This window comes from Mobula birostris, chromosome 21 (genome assembly GCF_030028105.1).
Source record: "Mobula birostris isolate sMobBir1 chromosome 21, sMobBir1.hap1, whole genome shotgun sequence".
In the NCBI taxonomy this organism is placed as follows: Eukaryota; Metazoa; Chordata; class Chondrichthyes; order Myliobatiformes; family Myliobatidae; genus Mobula; species Mobula birostris.
The window spans coordinates 10,907,285-10,925,354 of NC_092390.1; the positions used below are offsets into that span (position 1 = coordinate 10,907,285).

General features: G+C 43.9%; 1 protein-coding gene across 2 annotated transcripts in view; it reads left to right on the top strand.

Annotated features, from left to right (window-relative positions):
- hpse2 (heparanase 2) overlaps positions 1-18,070 on the top strand; it is a 346,454-nt gene that overhangs the window by 165,807 nt on the left and 162,577 nt on the right. The window lies entirely within an intron of this gene.

The window sequence follows — 18,070 nt, forward strand, 5'->3', positions numbered from 1 at the left end:
TATAAATTCACTGAGTGTATGTTCATGGTCTTCTGCTGTTGTAGTCCATCCACTTCAAGGTTTAACATGTTATGCGTTCAGAGCTGCTCTTCTGCACACCTCTGTTGTAACATATGGTTGTTTGAGTTACTGTCACTTTCTTGGTGGCTTGAACCAATCTGGCCATTCTCCCCTGACCTCTATCAGTAACAAGGCATTTTCTACACTGAATGCTTTTGTTTCTTGCACCATTCTCTGTAAATCCTGGAGATCGTTGTGTGTGAAAATCCAAGATCAGCAGCTTCTGAGATACGCAAGTCACCCCATCTGGCACCAACAATCATTCAACAGTCAAAGTCACTTTGATCATATTTTTTCCCCATTCTGCTGTTTGATTCGAACAGCAGCTAAACCTCTTGACCACGTCTGCCTGCTGTTATGCTTGAGTTACTGCCACATAATTGGCTGATTAGAAATTTGCATTATCAAGTGGGTGTACCTAATGAAGTGGCTACTGAGTGTAAATCGTACAGAACAGTGAAGAAAAAGTCTGTGCAAAAACAAGCTTTTAGCACAAGACACTCAATTCCATGCAAGTGCAAGAGGGGGTCTGCAGTGTTCGATTGCTGAGATATGATTAGTGTTGTGCAGGTCATTTCAGGAAGCTGATGGTCGTAACCTGAGGGTACAGACCTCCTGCCCGATGGTAGCAGCTAGAAAAGATCATGACCTGAAGAGTGAGGGTCCTTAATGATTGATGCCACCTTCTTGAGGCAGTGACTCCTGTTACTGAAAGCTGAAATAAAAACTGAAATCTTTCTCTCTCCACAGATGCTGCCTGATCTGCTGAATATTCTCAGCACACCTTGGCTTTCTTTTTTGGCCCATCAAATCTGGTCTGCTATTCAATCATGATTGATATTTTTGTTCTCATCTTCTTTCTATAAGCCTTAATCAGTCAAGAATCTGTCAATCTATGCCATAAATACACCAAAAGTTTGGCAACAAATTCCACTGACTCACCACCCTCTGGCTGAAGAAATTGCTCCTCGTCTCAGTTTTAGAGAGACGTATCTTTATTCTGATGTTGTGCTCTCAGATCCTAGACTCTCCTACTAATGCAATCATCCTCTCCACATCCACTTTGCCAAGGGCTTTCTGTATCTGAGAGGTTTTAATGAGATTCCCTCCTCATCCTTCTAAATTCCAGAGCCCAGAGACATCAAACACACCTTACATGTTAAACCTTTCATTTCTAGGATCATCACAGCATCACAGCTACATAGCATCAGAGACTCAACATTCGCAGGAAAAACATAAATTATACATAATTAATTAAGGAAGAACTCAGAACAAAAAAGCCAAAGTAATGCAAAGTGATTGTAGTGGTGCTATAAACACAAGGGATTCTGCAGGTTCTGGGAATCTTGAGCAACACACACAAAAAAGCTGGAGGGGATCAACAGGGCAGGCAGCATCTATGGCAGGGAATAAACAGTTGACGTTTTGGCCAAGTCCCTTCATCAGCATTGCTATATTGTGATAGTCAATAGGGCTGTGCCGGTTGGTTTAAGAATTGAATGGAAGGTGGATGGGAAGAAGCTGTTCTTGAACCTGGTGGTGTGGGACTTTGGGCTTTTGTACCTCCTGCCCAATGGTAGCTCTAAGAAGATGGCATGGCCAAGATGGCGGGGACCATTCTTGATGGATGTTGTACACTTGTCCTCTATCTTCCCTGTGTCGTGTGTTTATGTTGCTAACGAGTCACATGAGTGGAGGCATGGTAAAAACGAAGTGAATAAGCCACGTATTTGTGCTTTGTTCTGTGTTTGCAGCTGGCAGCTGACGGATGGCGTATCTTTTGTTGACTGCTCAGTTACACTTAGCTTACACTTGGGTCTGCTTAAGTTTCATCGCTTCAAGATTGTATGTTTGCTTCTTGCCAGTAAAATATCGAATAGATATCTTCGACTTTTGGAACAATCAATATTGGAGCTGAGGGTGTGTCATACAAGTATAACAAACCTGTGGGGGGGGTCACCAGCTGCGGCAATTTGGTTAGGTTAGAATTGGCCACTACAATTGTCTTTTGGAGGCAGCAGCTTATGTAGATACTAACAATGGTGGGGAAGGAAACGATAACATCCCTTTCTCTACTAGTCTGTATGACTGTTGCCATGATATTCCGTTTAGAAGTAATACTTCTTTCTTGAGGATCCCCTTTCTTGCTGCCTCCCCTCTTCCTCACCAGGGCTGCTTTGATCTGTTCACTGGCTGACGTATGGAGTGGATATCCTACTGACTGATGTGGTTGACACAATCCTGTTTAGGTCTCACTGGATTAGAATGAGGTTCCTGGAAAATAATGCACAGAATTATAAACATGAGATTTGGCAGATGCTGGAAATCCAGAGAAATATGTACAAAATGCTGGAGAAACTCAGCAGGTCTGTCAGCATTTATGGAGGGGAGTGAAGAGTTGCTGTTGCAGGCCGAGTCCCTTCATCTCTTTCCATAGATGCTGCCTGATCTGTTGAGTTCCTCCAGTATTTTGTCTGTGTAACTGTACAGAATTACACAACTTCGGCATAAAATCAAAAACACAAAATACTCTGCAGATGTTGGGGTCAAAGCAACATCCACAACACGCTGGAGGAACTCAGCAGGTCGGGCAGCATCCATGTCCCGCCACCTTCTTTATAGGGCCTCTGTCCCTTCCATCTTCAGTCCTGACGAAGGGTTCCGGCCCGAAACGTTGACTGATCGTTTCCACGGATGCTGCCCGACCTGCTGAGGTCCTCCAGCGTGTTGTGAGTGTTGCTTCAGTATAAAATCTAACCTCATGATCCACAAAATTGTAATAACCACAGGAAGTAAAATTATGGAAAGTCCTATTTTAATTGCAGCTCGTGTCCACATCGTACTTCAATTCCATTCTATCTCCCTTGATTCACTCCCTTCCCACTGACATCTACAGCACTTCACATGTTCTTGGCCTCCTTAACAACTTTCAGTTCTGTGGCCCTGACCACCTCATTTTCACCATGGGTGTCCAGTTTCTATACATTTCTATCCCCCATCAAGAAGGCCTTAAAGCTCTCCACTTCTTCCTTGATAAAAGATCCGACCAGTTCCGCTCCACAACCATCTTCCACCATCTGGCAAAACTGGTCCTCATCCCCAACAACTTTTCCTTCATCTCCTCCCACTTTATCCAAACTCAAGGGGTAGCCATGGGCACCTGCATGGGTCCCAGCGCTGCCTAGTTATTTGCTGGCTACGTGGAACAGCGCATGTTCCTAGTCTTCCCTGATAATGCTGCCTAACTCTTTCTGTGCTACAGTGATGAGTGCATTGGTGCTGCTTCATGCATCCATGCTGAATTCGCCAATTCATCATCTTTTCCTCCAACTTCCACCCTGCACTTGGTCCATTTTTGACACCTCACTCCTTTTTCCTCAATCTCTCTTTCTCCAGCTCTGGAGATAAACTGTCTACCAACATCATTTATAAACCCACTGATTCCCACAGCAATCTTGACTATACTTCTCCCCACTCTGTCTCCTATTCCTTTTCCTCAGTTCCTTTGTTTCCACCACATCTGTTCCCAGGATGAGCTTTTCCTTTCCAGGACATCAGATATGTACTCCTACTTCAAAGCACGGGGGTTTCCCTTCCTCCACCATTGATGCTGCCCTCACCAGTATCTTCTCCATTTCCCAGACATCTGCACTCATCCCATCTTACCACTGCCTTCATGAGGATTGAGTTGCTCTTGTCTTCTCCTACCACTCCTTGAGACTCTGCATCCAACGCATCATTCTCCACAATTTATGCCATCTTCGATGGAATCCTACCACCAAACAAATCGTTACTCCCCACCCCACGACACACCGTTTTCTGCAGGGGTCGATCCATCCATGATTCCCTTGTCCATTCATCCATCTCCACTAACCTCCCTCCTGGCTCTGATCCCTCTCCTGCATTCAGGGCCCTAAACAGTCCTTCCAGGTGAGGCGACACTTCACCTGCAAATCAGTTGGGGTTGTCTGTTGCATACGGTGCTCCCAATGCAGCCACCACTACACTGGTGACACCAGACATAAACTGGAGAATTGTTTTGTCAGGCATCTCCTTTCCATCCGCAGTAAGCACAATTTTCCGGTGGCCAACTATTTTCATTCTTATCCTTATTCCCATTCTGACATATTGGTCCATGACCTCCTCTTCCGCCACAACAAGGCTATTCTCAGGGTGCAGGAGCAACACCTTGTATTCTGTCTAGGTAGCTTCCAACCTACAACCAACACACACATAAAAAATGCTGGTGGAACGCAGCAGGCCAGGCAGCATCTATAGGAAGAGGTACAGTTGATGTTTTGGGCTGAGACCCTTCGTCAGGACTAACTGAAAGAAGAGATAGACACAAAATACTCTGCAGATGCTGGGGTCAAAGCTCTACCCCTTCCCTCTTCAGTCCTGACGAAGGGTTCCGGCCCGAAACATTGACTGATCGTTTCCACGGATGCTGCCTGACCTGCTGAATTCCTCCAGTGTGTTGTGAAAGAAGAGATAGGGTAAGAGTTTTGAAAGTGGGAGGGGGAGGGGGAGATCTGAAATGATAGGAGAAGACAGGAGGGGGAGGGATGGAGCCAAGAGCTGGAAAGTTGATTGGCAAAAGGGATATGAGAATGGAGAAGGGAGAGGATCATGGGACGGGAGGCCTAGGGAGAAAGAAGGCGGGGCGGGGGGGGGGAACCCAGAGGATGGGCAAGGAGTTATAGTGAGAGGGACAGAGGGAGAAAAAAGAGAGAGAGAAAAAAAGGGGGAAGACATAAATAAATAAATAAGGAGTTGGGTATGAAGGGGAGGTGGGGTATTAACGGAAGTTAATAAACAATGATTTTGCCTTCTGGTAAATTTTTTTTTAATTTTCGCTCTTTTCCCATCCTCTTCCCTCTTCTATTCCTCACTCTGGCCTCTTATCTCTTCACACCTGCCTATCACCTCCCTCTGGGTCCCCTCCTTCTTCCCATGGTCTCCTCTCCTCTCATAACAGATTCCCTATTCTCCAGCCCTTTACCTTTCCCACCCACCTGGCTTCACCTATCATCTTCTAGCTTGTCCGTCTCCGACCCCCCCACCACCCCCCACCCATCGGTTTTTAATTTCCTTGTGTTTGCCTTTTAATTCTGGTGTCTTTCCCCTTCCTATCCAATGAAGGGTCTCAGCCCAAAACGTCAACTGTTTATTCATTTCCATGGATGCTGCCTCACCTGCTGAGATCCTCCAGCATTTTGTGTGTGTTGCTCTGGATTTCCAGCATCTTTTGTGTTTTTTAATGGCGGCTTGTTTTATGATTTTTATGTTTTGAATTTATAGATGGGAGTTTTTCGGATTACAGCCATTTGGTGATGCACTTAGAAGACAGAACATCGAACAGTAGAGCATAGTACAAACCCTTCAGACCACGATGTTGTGCTGAACCTTAACCCTACACTAAGATCGATCTTCCCTTTTACATAGCTGTCCATTTTTCTTTCTTTAGAATGAGGTAACCAGCACAGCATGAGGTTCAGGGAAGTTGGCAGCAGACCCTGGTGTAAAACAGAGCAAGGGAAAACGTTCAGGTCAGAGTTAAACATTGTGGATGTTCATGAGGGCTAATGGGATTAGTGTAGGTAGCTGCAATGGTGAGCAAGGGCCTGCGATTGCACTCTGTAGCTCTAAGACCATGTAGACGTGAAGTGAATTCTCATTCTTGGTCATTATCCTGATTAGGTCTGGTAAATTTGGGCATGCATTTATTTAACTTCATTTTGAGGGGCAAGTTTTTACACCGGGAGTTGTGAGTCTGTGCCTGGACTGCGCTGCCGGGGCTGGTGGGATAGAGGCAGGTACATTAGAGACTCTTAGATAGACATGGATGTGAGGGAAGTAGAAGGATATGGGCATTGTGTAGGCAGAAAGGATTAGTTTAGATGGGCATTTGATTGCAAAGTTAATTGTGTCTGCTCAACATTGTGAGCCGAGGGGCCTGTTCCTGTATTGTACTGTTCTATGTTCTAGAACATGGTGGAATTTTAATTGGACTGGATAAAATTATAGGAGTTTTGTACCAATTAAGCGAGGAGATCCTTTTCCATTAACCAAGCCTTTCCATTAGAGGTGGAGGCGGAAAGCTGCAGCTTATTTGCTGGGAGGGCTTCAACAAACGGAATAGCACTTCATGGATCTGATTTTGTTTTAATTACAAGAATAAATTTTATTCAGAATAAAATGTAGATAAACACAAGGTAAAGCTTTACATGTTTTTAGTATCATTTGATCCATACATTCAGTATTTGTGTGGCCCCCCATCTGTTTTTTGAGGGGTTTCCACATCAGACTCAACCCCACAAGAGAGTGAGCAGTTTCAAGTCCCTGGGTGTCCAGATCTCTGAGGATCTAATCTGGTCCCAACATATCGATGCAGCTAGAAAGAAGCAAGACAGCGGCTATACTTCATTGGGAGTTTGAAGAGACTTGGCAGGTCAGCAAAAACACTCAAAAACATCTATAGGTATACGTGGAGAGCATTCTGACAGGCTGCATCACTGTCTGGTATGGGGGGTGGTGAGGGGAGGGGAGGGGAGCTACTGCACAGGACCAAAAGAAGCTGCAGAGGGTTGTACACCTAGTCAGCTCCATCTTGGGTACTAGTGTACAAAGTGCCCAGGACATCTTTAGGGAACGGTGTCTCAGAAAGGCAGCGTCCATTATTGACGACCTCCAGCACCCAGGGCGTGCCCTTTTCTCACTGTTACCATCAGGTAGGAGGTACAGAAGCCTGAAGGTACATACTCTGATTCAGGACCAGCTTCTTCCCCTCTGCCATCTGATTCGTAAATGGACATTGAACCCTTGAACATTACCTCATTTTTCAAATATGTATTATTTCTGTTTTGCACGATTTTTAATCCATTCAATATGCATATACTGTAATTGATTTACTGTTTATTTATTATTAGTTTTTTCCTTCTTCTTCTATATTCTGTATTGCATTGAACTGCTGCTGTTAAGTTAACAAATTTCATGACACATGCCGGTGATAATAAACCTGATTCTGATTCTGATCCTGACAATGCCCAGTAGCGATGAGACCTGAGCTGTGGTCCTTCAACACAGAGCCTTACGATTGCCTGCACAGTGCTCCAGTATGTCTCTCAGAACGGACTCCGGCAGCCTGGAACATGCCAGTTGGCAGCAATCCGTTACAAACTTCTCCCTGTGCTGGAGGACCACAAGTTCCAGGCAGACCAAAGGACACCTTCACTGAGGTGATCAACTTCCAGAAGCACTTGATGTCCGCCTCCATGCGTATCCGTGGTAACAGCCCAGGGAAGACAAATCTCAGAGATATGTTCTGTATCCATACTTTGATAATAAATGCACTTTGAAATTTAATCTTTGAACTTTATTTCAGAGTAGATTTTTCAATATTTCAAAATCAAGATTAAATATATATATAGAAGAAGAAACAATGTGAAACTTTTACGTTATTGATCACTTCTTTCAGTAGAGTTAACTTACTTTTAAAAATCATAGCAGCATTGCCACTTAAGAGTGATGCATCCTTTCGTTGTTTGAGGGGCTTCCTGACCCAACTCAGCCCTTCCAAATCTTGCAGCAGAGTTTGGACATGATGGGCAGAATGGCTTCTGTCCGTGGCATAAATCACTATGATTTTATGGCCCTCCCCTTGGGAGGTTACATCCTATTGTCATCAGTCTACAGGGAGAACAAGCTTTGTATCCCAAATGATTCTTCCCTGTCCTTCTAGCCAATTCCCTTCTTTCTATATTCCTTTAATATCTGCACTGCAATCTAGACACAAGATGGACCCCTTCTCACTCGGTTAGTTACGTCCACTTCACTCCAGACTTCGGGCTGGCCACACCAATTCATCCACTTCACTTGAAACTTGGAGCTCGCCGCAGCAATCTTCGCCTTGCATGTGGAGGAAGTGAAGTAAGCAGATTCAAACACATGCAACCACAAACAAGAGGAATTCTGCAGATGCTTGAAATTCAAGCAACACACATCAAAGTTGCTGGTGAACGCAGCAGGCCAGGCAGCATCTCTAGGAAGAGGTACAGGCGAAGGGTCTCGGCCTGAAACGTCGACGGTACCTCTTCCTAGAGATGCTGCCTGGCCCGCTGCGTTCACCAGCAACCTTGATGTGTGTTGCGTAGATTCAAACACATGGCCACTTAGAGACTGGTCCTTCAGCTCCGAAGTCTGTGCTCATTTGCACATTGTACTTCAATCTCATTTGCAATTCCCTGTACAATCTTCCAATGAACCAAACCAATCTAATCACTTATACAGTCAGGACAATCAACCTGGTCCGTGAGACGCGATTGGTAATTAGTTTATTGTCAGGGGTATCAAGGTACAGTGAAAAACTTTGACTTGCACGCCAACCATACATGAGGTTGTACAAGGGAAAAGCTATAGCAGAATGCAGAATATAGTAACAAGAGGTTCTGCAGATGCTGGAAATCTTCAGCAGCACCCACAAAATGTTGGTGGAATCTGTGGAGGGGAAGTGCAGTGGTAGACCATAAGGTGCAAGACCACTGTGAGGTAGTATGTGAGATTAAGATCCATTTTATCCTATTAGAGTTCAGAATCAGAAACAGGTTTAATGTCACTAGCATATATCATGAAAGTTGTTAACTTTGTGGCCAAAGTGCAAAGCAATATATAATAATAGAGAAAAAACTGTGAATTACAGTATACATATATATTAGTTAAATTAAATAAGTAGTATTAAAAACAGAAATAAAATAGTAGTGAGGTAGTATTCATGGGTTCAATGTCCATTCAGAAATCAGGTGGCAGAGGTGAAGAAGCTGTTCCTGAATCACTGAATGTGTGTCTTCAGGCTCCTATTCCTGAATCATTGCGTGTGTGCCTTCAGGCTCCTGTACCTCCTACCGGATGGCAGCAATGACAGCAAGGCCTGACCTGGGTCCTTAATGATAGACACTGTCTTTCTGAGGCACCACTGCTGGATAATAGGGAGGCTAGGACCCATGCTGGAGCTGATCAATTTTACAACTCTCTGCGACTTGCTTTGATCCTGTGCAGTGCCCCCTCGCCACCCATACCAGACAGTGATGCGGACAGCTCGAATGTTCTCCTTGGTACATCTGTAGACATCTGTGAGCATTTTTAATGACGTACCAAACCTCTTCAAACCCCTGATGAAATATAGCCGCTGTCTCACCTTTATAGCTGTATCGATATGTAGGTCCCCAGAGGTATTAACTCTATCCGCTTCTGATTTCTCTATGAGGAATGGTGTGTGCCCCATTCATTAATATTATAACAATGGGGTAGAAGCTGTCCTTGAGACTGGTTGCACGTGCTTTCGGGTTTTTGTGTCTTCTGCCCAGTGGGAGAGGGACGAGAGAGAAGTCTGGTTGGATGTGGTCTTTATGTTGCTGCTTTACCTGGGCAGCGAGGTGTAGATAGACCATAGAGGCTGGCCTCCTTCATGTGGCTGAGCTGTGTCCACAACTCTCTGAAGTTTCTTGCGGTCTCGGGCAAAGCCGTTGCTGTACCAAGCTGTGATACATCCAGAAAGGGTGCTGTCTATGGTGCATCAAGAAAGGTGAAAGAAAATCGACAAGGGCATGACAAACTCCCCGAGCCTCCTGCCGATGTAAAGGCGCCTGTGCACTTTCTGGGCATGGCACCTCCTATGAGTACATCAACCTCCACAAGCTGACGACGGAGGAAACCAGAGCATCTGGAGGAAACCTGTGCGATCATGCCGAGGATGTGCGATTGGCACACAACACCTGAGGTCAGGTTGAACTTGGTTCTCTGTAACAACGAAGCAGCAGCCACTGTGTCACTCATAAGGGTGGCATGGTAGCATAGCACAATGCTTTACTGTTCAGGTGACCCGAGTTCTATTCCCACCACTGCCTGTAAGAAGTTGGTGCGTTCTGCGCGTGATCACCTGCGTTTCCTCCCACAGTCCAAACTTGATAGGTTAATTGGTTATTGTAATATTGCCCTCTGATTAGGGGAGAGTTAAATCAAGGGATTGCTGGGTGGTGTGACTCGAAGGGCCAGAAGAGCCTATTTCGTGCTGTAGTTCAATAAATAAATAAAAAAATTGATGAGTAAAGAGCTAAAAGAAGCAGAATAGAAACTGGCAGCACCTGTAGACAGGCAAAACTGAAGAATAATGTTACCAGGAATTAGATGTGAACACCCCAATTTCCCCCTTGCTCCATCCTGTTCCAGAGAGGAATTTATTTTATAGTTGGAACTTATAATTTCTATCAAACACAAGGTTCCCTAATTTCACCCCTCCCCCCACCACATATTTTCAAAATCTCTAATTGACAACATGTTCAAAGTTCAAATTCCCGATGGTGATCCCAAGATTTGAGGGAGCATTTTAGTCCAAGGGCTACCATTTCTACTTAAAATTAGGTAATGAAATTTAACTTTGCTCCAAGTCATTCCACTAAAAGAAGGATTCCCCTTTCATGTCCGCAAACCTAGGGAGCAGCAGTGATTGACAGTACTCCTAAAATATGAAAATCAGAAATCTTTGTGTTCAGGGCACCTCAGGATAAGTTTTGCTCTGCATCTTTCCATATGAATATCATTGCCGTAAACAATTCTGGTTTTTGGAACATATTCCCATCTCCACAACAAATACAGAACAGATGGATTTGTAATGCTCATTACTTGCACTTGCCCAAAGACTACCGCTTGCTCCCCTCTCCGTGATTCTTCACCAGCAAATATTACTTGGGAAGGTGGTGGCGAAGGGTGGAATTTATGAGACTTTTTAAAATGAAACAGATTTATGTTTGAAATTGAAGTTCCTACAGTGTGGTCTCAGGGTAAAAACTGCTTGAGGAACCACAATGCTGCTGAGCCCAGTGGAGAGATTGTGAATATCAAAGAGCTGGCCCTGTACTTGAGGAAGTTCCTTCCATACAGTTGGCTTTTCCTTCAGTGGAAATCCTTTGTTTAAGAGATTTGATTTGGAGCCTTGTCCTGCTTGTTGTTTGCAACACTGTTCATTCTAGTGTGCCCCGTGGAGATTCCATAATCGGGGTCAGGTACCAGGAGAAAAATAGGAAGATCTCCCTGTATGCCAGAGCAGTCAGTTTGGCCAACCAATCGTTGAAGGCAGGTGAGAATCCCTGAACTGAGGAGATAAGGAGAGCTTCTATCCCATTTATCAGACTCTTGAATGGACCCCTCAGTCACTGAGATAACCCTCAATCCGGCAGTCTGTCTTGTCATGGCTCTTGCACTTTATCTGTCTGTCTGCCTGCACTGCACTCTCTCTAAATGTAGCACTGTGTTCTGCATTTGATTTTCCTTCGCATTACCGTGACGCATTTACTGCGTGGCATAATTTGTCTCGATGGCACGCACGCAAAAGCTTTTCTCTGTATCTCTGTACACAAGACCATAGATATAAGAGCAGAATTATGCCATTCAGCCCATCGAATCTGCTCTGCCATTCAATCATAACTGACTTTCTTTCAACCCCATACTCTTGCCTTCTCCATAACCCTCAGTCACCTTACCAATCAAGACCTATTCGTTTCTGCCTTAAATACACCCAGTGACTTGGCCTCCACAACTGTCTGTGGTAACGATTTCCACAGATTCACCAGCTGCTGGCTGAGGATACTCCTCCCCATCTCAGTTCTCAAGGGGCATCCTTTTTTCCTGAGGCTGTGCCCTTGGATTCCACATGTGACAACTGAAAACAAATACCAGTACCAAAATATTGATGGTTCTGCTGTCATATATATCTTGGATCTGATAATAAGATTATCTAAGTCCAAAGATCAAAGCAAATTTATTATCAAAGTACATATGTGTCACCATATACAACCCTGAGGTTCATTCGGACATCCCCAGCAAATCTATAGAATAGTAACTTTAACAGGATCAATGAAAAATCAATAAGAGTGCAGAAGACAACAAACTGTGAAAATGCAAATATAAATAAAGAACAATAAATAACGCAAGCATGAGATAAGGAGTCATTAAAGTGAGTTGCAGGAACATTGGTTGCAGGAACATTTCAACAATGGGCAGTGAGTGTAGTTAGTGCCTTGTGTTCAAGAGCCTGACGGGTGAGGGATAAAAACTGTTCTTGAATCTGGTGGTGCAGGTCCTGAGGCGGCAGCGAGAAGAGACCTTGGCCTGCAGGGTGGGGATCTGATGATGGACGCTGCTTTTCTACAACAGTGTTTCATGTAGATGTGCTCAGAGGTTGGGAGTGCTTTACCCGTGATGTACTGGGCTGAATCTACTTCGTTTTATAGGATTTTCCAATCAAAAACATTGGTGTTTCCATACCAGGCCGTGATGCAACCAGTCAATACACTCTCCGGTACACATTTATAGAAGTTTGTCAAAGTTTTCGATGTCATGTCGTATTTTCGCAAACTCCTAAGTAAGTAGAGGCTTTGCCATGCTTTCTTCACAATTACACTTCCAGGACAGGTCCTCTGAAATAGTAATGAATTTAAAGATGCTAATCCTCTCCACCTCCGATCCTCCACTGAGGACTGGCTCAAGGACGTCTGAAGTCCTTCTCCTGAAGTCTATGATCAGTTGCTTGGTCTTGCTGGCATTGAGTGGGAGGTTGTGACCATGACACCACTCAGCCAAATTCTCAATCTCCCTCCTGCATGCTGTGGAGGTAAATGTGAGCAAGGTGGCTCAGGCACGTGAATACACAGGAAATGGTGAGCGATGGACATTGTGTTGGCAGAAGGGATTAGTTCAGTTAGATGTTTAGCTGCTCGTTTGATTAGATTGACACTACACTGTGGGCTGAAGGGTCTGTTTCTGTGCTGTACTGTTCTATGTTCTAAGGAAGGAGATTTCCTTCTGCAAGTGACATGAGAGAACCAGATGCAACAATCCAATCGTTTGATGGTTATCGTTGTCAAGACTAGCTTTCATTCCAGATTTATTGAATTACAGCTCCATTATTTCTCCATTGTGAAAGGGAGACATCCCAGGAAAGTATTTTGTGAAGCAAACTTTTGTAAGTCAAAACAGCTGGGGCAAAAGGCATTATGGGTGCTTTGTAACAGAGTCCACTTATTAGTCAAAGTAAACTTATTATTGAAGTTCGCGTATGTTACTGTATGCTACCTTGAGATTCTCTTCTTTGCAGAAATGTGCAGTAAAATAAAGAAGCACATTAGAATTTTTGAAAACTATACATAAACAACTGACAAACAACCAATGTGATAAACAGAACAAATTATGCAAATAGATAATGAGAACATGAGTCTGTAGTTGAAGAATCAGCTCAAAGCTGAAGTGAGTAAAGCTACCCACGCCAGTTCAGGAGCCAGATGGTTGTACGACAATAACATTATTGTGGAAAATAGCTTTATAAATGGAACATAAGTACTCGAAAGAGGCAATGCCATTGTAATGAAAATTCAATAAATCAAATGTACATGGAACATTTATATTTGAATTTAAAATCCTGGATTCCTCAGTGTTTTTCAAATTTCCATTTCTGAATTTGTGGTCTAGAACTCTGAATACAAGTACAGTTGCTTAATCACTGCTTTAAGTGCAGATCTTTTAAGCCCCGGGGTGGGGTGGGGTGCGTATGGTAGCGTAGCATGTTGTTATTACAACACCAGCAACCTAGGTTCAATTTCTGCCACTGTTTGTAAGGAGCTTGTACATTCTCTCTGTAATTCTTTGAACTTCCTCTGGATGCTTCCATTTCCTCCCATATTCCCAAGATGTCTGGGTTAATGGGTAAATTGGTCAGCACAGGCACATTGGACAGGAAGGGTCTGTTAACGTGTTGGATAAAAACGGGGGTAGATGCCAGCTGAACACTGCCTAGTTACCCTACTGTAAACAAAAAGCCCAATTGATGCCATTCTTTATCACATGTGCACAGGGTGTGAACTGGGTGTGGTTCCCCTCCTAAAAACACTCCAACAATATCAAATGTTCCATGGTTTCATTCATCCTAGAGGTAAAGAAACTTGCGTTTGCATAGCTCCTTTCACCTCCCTCCAGGAACACCCAGAACCGCTTTACAACCAAGTATCTTCTTCCAAGACGTGGATGCTGTTGTGGGAAAGCTGCCGGCCGGTTTACGCACACAAAGACGACACCTGCCTCATTATAGAAAGAACGGTGAAGCTTTAGAGAGGGTGCAAAGGCGATTTACCAGGATTCTGTCTGATTAGAGAGCATGTCTTATGAGGAATGGTTGAACAAACTAGGGCTTTTCTCTTTGGGGTGAAGGAGGGTGAGAGGTGACTTAATACAAGTGTATAAGATGATAAGAGGCAAAGATAGACAGGAGAGCCAGAGACTATTTGCCCATGGGGAAATGGCGGTATAATTTTAGGGTGATTGGAGGAAAATATAGGGAAGATATCAGAGATTTATTTTAATGGAGGTACAGCCAGATACATTAGGGAGATTTAACAAACTCTTGGATAGGCACATGGATGAAAGGAAAATGCTGGGCTATGTGTGAGGGTAGGGTTAGATTGAATTTGAAATGGATTAAAAAGTTAGCACAATGTTGTGAGCTGAAAGACCCATACTGTGCTGTGCTGTTCTATGTTCTAAACTTCCCACTGGAGGTAAAAACGTAGGCGGAACAGTGATGCAGAAGATGGAACTGCTGCCTCACAACTCCAGGGACTCAGGTCCAATACTGACACTGGGTGCTCGCTGCATAGAGTGGACGCCTGCTTCCCCATGGCTGCTTTGGGTTCTTCCAGGTGCTCTGATTTCCTCCCACATCAAAGATGTGTCGGCCTTTAATTGTTTGGATGCTGTAGATTATTCCTGGCCCAAAGATAGAACCTGGTGGGAGTTGGTTTAGTATAATTGTCCCATGTACTGAGAAACAATGAAGTGCTTGCCTTGCAGACTTGTTTCTCCAGATCAAATCATAGTAAGGTAAAACAATAACAATGCAGGATAAAGTGTAACAGCTGCAGAGAAAATGCATTGTAGGATAAGTGCAAGATCATAATGAGATAGATTGTGAGATCAGGAGTCCATCTTTATTGTACAAGAGGTCCATTTAAGAGTCTGATAACAGTGGGACAGAAGTTGTCCTCAAGTCTGGTGGTACATGCTTTCAGGCTTTTGTATCTTCTGCCTGATGGGAGAGGGGAAAAGAGAGAATGTCTGGGGTGGGTGGGGTCTTTGATTTGCCGAGGCAGCAAGAAGTGTGGACAGGGTCCATTGATGGGAGGCTGGTTTCTGTGATGTGCTGAGCTGTGCCCACGATGCGCTGCTGTTTCAAAGTTCAAACTTCTGAGTAAAACCTTATCAAAGTATGTCACCATATACTACCCTGAGATTCAACCTCGGGCATTACAGGCACTCACAGTAGAACAGAGAAATACTGTGGAATCAGTGCAAAACTACACACAGATGAAGACGGACAAACGGCAAATGTGGAAAGGAAGACAAATTGTGCAAATAAAACAAAATGAATACCGGGAGTTGTAGCGTTCACGGGTTGAATTGAAAGTGAGTTTATAGGTTGTGGAATCATTTTAATGTTGGGGTAAGTGAAGTTATCCACGTTGGTTTCGGAGGCTGATGGCTGAGGGGTAATAACTGTCCCTGAACCTGGTGGTGTGAGTCCTGAGGCTCCTGTACCTCCGACCTGATGGCAACAGCGAGGAGGGAACGTGGCCTGGCTGGTGGGGATCCTTGATGATGGATGCAGCTTTCTGGTGGCAGTGCTCCTTGTAAATGGGCCACAAGGTTCCATTGCAGATGTTCCTTGGAGGTGCGGACGGTTTTCCTGTGATGGAAATTATCTGCAGGGCTGTACCGTGGTGTCCTTTTGAGAGGGAGACAGTGCAGGTTTCAAGTCCCTGAAGAAATCAGATTCTCTGACACTGCAGTGTGGTGCGGCTATGCTTGTGGTCAGCTCTCTGGAGCAGGGATTAAGCCCGTAGCTGTTCAAAGTTCAAAGTAAATTTATCATCAAAGTACAGATATGTCACCATATACAACCCTGAGATTCATTTTCTTGCAGGTGTTTACAGTAAAACAAAGAAATACTGCAGAGTGAATGAAGAACTACATACAAACACAAACTGCCAAGCAGCCAGTGTGCAAGGGAGGACAAGTGGAACAAATACAGAAAGGAGAAAATAATAATAAATAAATAAACAAACAAGACCGAGAACGTGAGTTGTAGAGTCCTTGTAAGGTTCATAGGTTGTGGAATCAGTTCAGTGTTGAGCTGAGTGAAGTTATCTGGGTTGATTCAGGAGCCGGATGGACGAATCGGAATCAGAATTAGGGTTAATATCATGGCATATGTCGTGAAATGTGTTGTTTTTGCAGCGGCTGATCAATGCAATACATAATAATAGATAAAAAAATTCTGAATTACAGTGAGTATATACAGTATATATATATAGTTAAATTAAATATGTAGTGGAAAGATAGAAATAAAAAATTACTGGGAATGAGGTAGTTACATGGGTTTAATGTCCATTCAGGAATTGGATGGCAGGAGGGAAGATGCAGTCCCAGAAATGCTGAGTGTGTGTCTAAAGGCTTCTGTGCCTCATCCCTGATGGTAGCAATGAGAACAGAGCATGTCCTGGGTGGTGGGAGTCCATAATGATGGGCATCAACTTTTTGAGGCATCACTCCTCGAGGATGTCCTGGACACCACGGAGGCTGGTGCCCATGATGGAGGTGGCTGAGTTTATAGCTCTCTGCAGCTTATTTCAATCCTGTGCAGTAGCCCTTCCCTCCCTCCCATACCAGATGGTGATGAATAGTTCGAACGCTGTCCACGGCACATCCGTGGAAATTTCTGAATGTGGTGACATACCAAATCTTCTCAAACTCCTAATGAACTAGAGCTGCTGTCTTTTGCGTCTGCATTGACTGGCGTGTGTTCCCTTGTCTTACTCTGTCTGAAGTCCACAATCTTCGTAACTGTTCCCGAACTTGATGGTGTGGGTCTAAGGTTCCTGGACCTCCTTCCCGATGACAACAGCAAGAAGACAGCGTGGCCTGGATGTTCTTCTGGCCATGTGTATTTGATGGGAATGTCGGGGATGTGAAAACAGATGCTTGATTGGTGGTGAATTAGTCAACTCTACGATCTGATTCAGTGCTGTTGACTGCAGGATGTATTTTGGCTTGGACAAAGAATAGGAGGGAAAAGATGGCTCACTCTTCCATTGGCACAACGATCCTTTAAAAACATTTGCAACCTACAAATAAAAGTGATGTGGTCATGATTAATGCAAAAATCACCACAGCTTAATCTCAAGTAAAGTAAGCAGTTGTGTGATCTCAGGTCTCAAATCATCGCTGCCCTATGTGTTTACACAGTATAGTGATATATTTATTCTGTTAGCAGTAACCATGCCTGACTGTGACAGAAACATGAAAAATGCCTGGGGCTGTTATTTTAAGCAGCAATTCACAGAAAAATGCTCTTGCTCAGCTGAAGGTTCTCAGCAGCTCCTTTAGGATGAACTTTTTGCTTCCCAACCGTTTACTCTCACTGTGTACTTCTGGCACACACGGGATTAATGGGCTGAGCTCTTCATGCTTTGTACAGTCCCAGATCTGTACATGTCAACTTTCTCAAAATATTTCTATCTGCATATCGCCCTAAATAATTTTTGTGTTTATATTCCCTTCGTTTTGAGGATGAATGATTTTAAACTGAAAAGGGAGATTCAAATAGGTATTTCAAATGCCGCTTAGCTTTACCGGTTTCCTTTGCCACAGCATCCACTGTTCTGCATTCAACCCATGGTCTGACATGATTTGAATGCCTTACCCTACTCATTCACCTGTCAAGTGGAGCAGGACAAAAATATTTCTTTTTACCATTGACAGGTCTCATGAAATTTGTTGTTTTGTATACAGTGCAAGGCATAAATATTTACTCTAGATTACAATAAAAATATTATTAATGAAGCAATGATATTGGGATGCTGCTAATATGAAACTGCAGAGAAGAAAATGGGATTAGTGCAGGATTAATGCA